This window comes from Vulpes vulpes, chromosome 16 (assembly GCF_048418805.1).
Source record: "Vulpes vulpes isolate BD-2025 chromosome 16, VulVul3, whole genome shotgun sequence".
NCBI lineage: Eukaryota > Metazoa > Chordata > Mammalia > Carnivora > Canidae > Vulpes > Vulpes vulpes.
Window position 1 is genome coordinate 49,244,535 of NC_132795.1, and position 6,470 is coordinate 49,251,004.

Here is a 6,470-nt window from a genome sequence, read left to right on the forward strand (position 1 = left end):
CCTGTATGCCCAGCCTAAGCTTGCCCTCATGATCTTACTGATTTTACCCCAAATTATGTCCTACACTAGAGCCCCAAACGATCAGGATGCGACCACTCCCTTCGTTCATTCATCCAGCAAACACTTATCGAACGTTATGTACCCTGTTCTGTTCTAAGCCCGAAGGCAAAAGGATAAACAAGACTCACACTCACAGTAATAGACACCAGAATGTTCCAGATGGCTGCAAACCCTGGGTTAGGCCCAGGCTGAAGCAAGATTCTGGGCTTGGCTGGGAGACATTCATCTAGACGGCTTAGGTCTGGTGTGTCTGACAAACATCATCCCCGCATCTTGGAAGCCGTGCATCCTATTTCCGAGAGAAGCAATCTGGCTCCGATGTGACACTCAAACACAGGGCCAGAGAGGGGCTGATACCACCGCAGGGCCTTCGCAACAGGGGCCCCCAAGACCCTTGCCAGGGCTTGTCCCAGAAGACCCTGCGGTGTTATCCGGAGTGTTTGTGGCCCTGCACGTCCGAGTGGGCGCGGAGAAGTTGCTCCTGCCCATGTTTATTCATGCTCTATACTCAATTAGCTCAGAAGCAGTTGGAAGCCCAAGTTCAGAAGTAAAACTCCACCCAGGAGTCTCTTAAAAAATCCCTCTCCCAGTGGGAGGCTTTCTGGGAACAAAAGCAAACCCATTTAACTTATTATTGAAATTGATTATCCATTCTGCAAGACTCTCGGTTGCACTTTGCCTGGAAAGAAGGCATATGACTGATGACGCCGACCGGAAAATGGGCCAGAACCAGGCGGGGACCTTGCCCGCGGGAGGCCACGTGCACGGTGACTCACAACTACCCTTTCACACCGATCCGAGGGCCAGGGGGCAACGAGAGCAAACGTACGGTGTGTATAACTCAAAATAGCCTCCCTGTTGGCGTGGCCACCCCCACTGGCTCTAGAGCTCCCAGACCAGGCTCCAAATAATGACTCTGAGCTGGCGGAAAGAGGCCGGTTGACCCCCTCACTCTCCATCCGCCGACTGACGACGTGGGGTTTGGGTGTCACCGTCAATCAGAACGTGATCTGATTCAACCCAGGGCGTGATCCCCGGGACCTGGGATCGAGTCCCGCATCGGGCTCCCGGCATGGAGCCTGCTTCTCCCTCTGCCTGTGTCTCTGCCTCTCTCTCTGTGTGTGTCTCATGAATAAATAAATAAAATCCTTAAAAAAAAAAAAAAAGAAGAAGAAGAAGAACGTGGAGGAGGCACATCAGGCAAGCGTGCTTGACCGCTGCCTCGCTGCCCAGACTGCGCAGGACAGGGCCGTGGGGGGCAGAAGGAAACCCTCCGAAGCCCACACAGCTCAGTGGTCCCTGCAGGGTAACGCACGTCCACACAGCACTGCCCCCGGGGGTGGACAGGGGACATGAGACGTACTCTGTTGGAAGCACCTCACAAAATGGTCATTATTTCATGATATTCAAGCAAAGACATTGGCTCCTGTCCCATCCCCTGGCCAACAGCACGCTGAACGGAGGGCTGCTGTGTAAATCCACTCAGCCCAGAGACACAGTCCCTCCTTGGGCTGCCACTTGGCCTGGCAATTGGAAGGAGGGGAAGGGGATTTACACGCACACACACGCACACACACACACACCACCAAGGCTCCTGGTCCACAAAGGATACCCTGTGATCAGGTCCAGAATCCACATCCCAGGGGAACCCAGAATGGGAGGAGACTCGTTCCAACCTGGGAGCAGCTTTGACTTCAGTCATATGTCCGTGCAGGGCCCGCCCTGGGGAGCGAGCAGCCTGGGTGCGTTGGGGCCACAGCTCCTGCCATAGGAGGCATGGGTCCCTTTGCACTTGCAGCCGAGTCCAGGAGAGCACGATTGTGGGGTCCCGGGTATTTGGGACAAACATCTCCAGCCCCCACAGAGCCCCTGCACGACGAGGCAGGTGGGCCCCAGAGGACAGGATGGGCCCAAGGACGGTGGCATGGGCTCAGCAAGGGGCAGTGCAGCAAGGAGGCTGGTGGCCCTGCCAGGCGACAAGCAGTGAGGAGCTTTGTGGCTAGGAGCCTTCACAGGTCCCAGAGCAGCCCTAGTCACAGCACAGGGGTTCCAGCAGGGGATCTATCCGGTGTGGGCAGCGTGGGCGAGAAGTGCTTTCTACGGTGATAGAGGCCGAAGTCAGCCTGACAGGAGGGCTCAGTGAGCAAAGTGGAAGAGAGATGATGTCCTTTTAGTAATTAAATACATCAAATTAATCATGATGCCACTTTGGAAAACTCAGGTTCCCAGCAGAAACCAGAATTCCACTCAAGGAATTCAACTGGGGAAATTAATGAGAGAGCTATTTACAGAAACAAGAGCAGGACTGGGAGCCGCCCCGAAGACCCGAGCCCCGAGCCTGGAGGCAGCAGGAGCCGAGGCCATCTCCAGGGGGAGGGCAAGTGGGAGCCACGGTGGGTGCAGGAGCCGCGGGGCAGAGCAGGGCAGAGAGGACGACACCCCATGCCACTCCTGCCAGGACTTTCCAGGACGCAGAGCAGGGCAAAGCTGGGGGTGCAGACGGAGAGTCACCAGGGCCCCTCTCACCTGAGGAGACATCAGGACACCAGCAGCAGACGCCAGCAGACCCCCAGGCTCCTCAGGCCTCAGGGGTGACAGCAGACTCCTGTGGGACTCCCTGTGGCCCTTCTGGAGAGCTGGGGAAGGACCTGCAGGGGGCTTCCCAGGGCTGCTGCCCAGGCCAGGGATCGGGGCTCCACCAACCCTCTCAGAGTGAGAGCTGGGGGCTCAGCTGAGGGCAGGACCCAGGTACTGGGCCAGTGTCCCCATGTCCCCGCCAAGTCCTCGCCACGACTCAGGGGCAGGCCCAGCGTCCTGGGCTGCAGAGGAGGCGAAGCGTCATATTTAGCAGGCCGGGGAGTGTGGGCCCCGAAAGCAGAGTCCTGGGGGAGGCGCGGGCAAACCCTGAGGCCTCAGCTGAATCCCCATTCCGGATTCCAGAACATACCAGCCACGCTCTTGGGCTCCGTGCAGCAGGAGGAGGCTCTGGGAGGCCAGGTCGCAGGGCACGGGCGGAGGGTCATCTGGAGCGGGGACTGGCCTCACCCCAAGCTGGCTGGCCGGGGCAGAGCGGCCCCCTGGGGTCCGGGTCTGGGGTCCCGGGTCCCACTGCTGGGCGCACAGCTCGCCTGGGCCCGAGAACCGGCCCAGTGAAGGACAGACACACCCATCAGTAAGTGGGGCCCGCAATCTGCTGCCCCTCGGAGCCCCGACCGGCCCCCCGGGGCCTGCCCAGGACGTGCACGTGGCCACGTGGTGTTTGACGGTGACCATCGCACCCGGATTATTTTTGCCGCCCTCTCTTCCCAAATGTCCCTTCTCCCTAAGTCGGCCTCCCCCTGCAGACCCTCCACCGCCTCCCTGCTCAGCATCTTGTCCACAGGTAGCAGCAGGCGCTCGTGGCTCGTGGCTCCTGCAGCGCTGTGGAAACTGAGTCTGAGCTAAAGCCTGGGGGGGGGGGGGCGGGGGGGGCAAGAGAGGGTCACACTCGGGGCCGCAGAGTCAGAAGCACCAGTGGGCGTGCGGCCGGCCGCCTCCACGGGGCCCCGTCAGCCAGGGCTCCAGGCCTCCCACACTGAGGCTGGACACAGACCAGGGTCTGTGCAGGCAGTGCCCTGGGCACCTAAGGGTGCAGGCAGTGCCCTGGGGTTCGGGGGCCCCTGGGACCCGGGGCAAGTCACCCATGCTCCTGTCCTCCCTGACCGACACGGGAAAGCCAGCTGGTAAAAACACTGCAGCGGGAATCAGCTGAGACCAAGACCCAGGCCCCCAGGCCCTGGGACCTGGCTGGCGGGGAGCAGGGATCCTTCTAGAATGCCCGACCTCAGCCTGCCATGGACTCCAGTCATTCAGGGCGTGCGCCCAGGGCCCTGGGGGGGCAGCAGGCGGGAGCTCCTGGCCTAAGTTCCCCAGAGGGCACATGTTCCCCCTCTCTGGCCCTCCATCTCCCTCTCACCCGGCCCCATGGTGATGCGGGGCCCACCCAGACACCCGGGGTAACTCAGGGCCAACCGCCAGGCCCCTCCTGCCAGTCACATAAGCTCACATTGTCTCGGGCCGGGCACTGGGTGGGCACCTTTGGGGACCATCCTTCGCCTTCCCGAGGGGAGGGGGGTGAGAACGTGGATATACCTCTGCCCCCGGGGCCAGCGCTCCCCCACCTGCCATGGTGCTGGTTGGCCCCTGGGGTGCCCCTCCCCTGCTCCACTGCACCCAGGTCTTTCAGGCCTGTCGCCAGCCCTCAGCCCTCCCTCCCCGCCCCCTGACCCCCTCCACCCTGCCCCCCTGCCGCCCACGCTGGAGGCTCCGGAGATGATTAGTATTTTGCATGAGAAAAGCAAGCGGAGTGGCATCCCCCATCCATCCTTTCTCTGCTAAACAACATAAAAACCTCACCAGGTGTTTTGTGAGGACAATTCTTCATAAATTGAGCTCTGCCTCTGCCGGGCTGGGGAAAATATTTCTTTAATATGCGGAGCGATAATGGAGAACGCGGTTAATTACAGCCCAAAGACATAAAACACACCCGATTGAGACCGTGAATTCGGAGCTCCGGGCAACAGCACACCGGCAAGGCAGAGGATGGAAACATCCAGAAGGTGCTCCGGGCTCCGCTGCGGATACGCGTGGCCATCAGTCAAGGCTCGCTCCCTCCGACCTTGGTGTCCGTGCACGTGTCCCGTCACCTAGACCAGGAAACTGTAGCTGCGTCTTCTGGGGTGGCCGCTCTGCACACTCCCCCTTCACCGGGGGCCCAGGGGCCAGACTCTGGCCAGCCTCCCTGCCCTGCTCTGCAGCCCCAGGCCCTTCCCAAACTGAGGCCGTCGTCTCCCACCACGGGCCTCTTTGCCTTCCTGAGCCCCCTACATGCTCCACACAGTCTCCAGGCAGCTTTCACAGTCCAGTTCAGCGCCGTCTCCTCCAGGAAGGCCTCTAGGTTTCTCCTCCTTCTGCCCAGCACTTGCTTTATCCACAGCAAGATGGTCTCTGTCTCCCCTGGAAGCTTCGGCACAGAACCCCGCCCTGGATAGGCAGCAAGCACCGCCCCCCAACCCCCACCAGGCCAGACTTCAAGGCATCCGATCTTTGAGGCTCACGTGCCTGCGTGAAATACTCGGTCTCAGCGTGTGACAGCTTCGGAGACACGTGACAGCACACTGCTCACCCAGCCTGCACTCGCATGTCCCGGACACCAGCTCGTGGCCCCGCCAGCTGCTACAGGAGGGGGGCTGTGGGCTGGCTGAGGCCTCACAGGCGCCCCCTCCCCTGGGCCTCAATGTCCCCACCGTGGAGATGCTGGTGCACCCATCCTGACACAGTGCTGCTGCTCGGGGTCCTGGTCTCTGCCCTGATGACACGCGGCAGCCTTGGACCATGGGGCCAGGACCCGTCGGAGGAACAGGCCCCCCCGCCCACACAGACCGGGTCACCCTCCCACTACCCGGAGCCATGTGGAGCCTCCCCATGCCAGCTCTTGTGTCTCACGTGGGACATACACACAGCCACGTGCATACACACATATACAATATGCACATACACACCATGTACACATACACATACCACACACACGTACACACACCACACACCAATGCCACACATGTACACACACACCCCACGTACACCATGCATACACACCCCATATACATACCACACACCACACACTCACACATACCACACACACCACACCTACGCACATACTCACATGCACACCACAGACATACGCACACACACACCCCACACACATATGCACATGTACCACACACCCTCCCCATCTCTGGTCTGTTACCCCCACCGAGGCAGCACCTCCAGGGAGGAGCTCAGGGACATGGTGCTTGACCCCCAAGGGAGACCATCCTGGGAAACCGTATCAAGGTTGTTGGTGTCACAAGAGGGACAGAGCTCGAGCTCTGGCATAGGAGGAACAGAGCCCTTCAAGTGGCAACCCGTGAGCTTGGGCAGACTCCTAGTCCCCTCTGTGTGCACGGACTACTGCTGCTCGGGGTGTCTGAGAGGTTCCCCGAGCTGCCATCCAGTGTCCGGTGCTCACCACGGGGCCTGGGCACCCATGGCACTCTCGGTGGATGCCCACCAGCATCCCTGCTACTGTCCCTGCTGCAGACTATTCTGTGTCAGCCAGGACTGCACCTCACAGGAGGAGAAACCAAGCCACCTGACCAGCGATGACAGACAGAAAGGCAGGCCGAATGAGAGAATGTCAGGGTGGGACTCAAAGCATCTTCCCCGACCCCTGCAAGCTCTGACATTCTATTGCTGCATAATAAGCTACCCCAAACTTAAATCCCAAATCCAAAAAGCACAAAGCAAACTGTTCTACTTGCTCATAGCTCTGGATCAGGACCTGGAGCAGGACCTGGCAGGACAGTACATCTCTGCCTATCATGCTGGGGGCC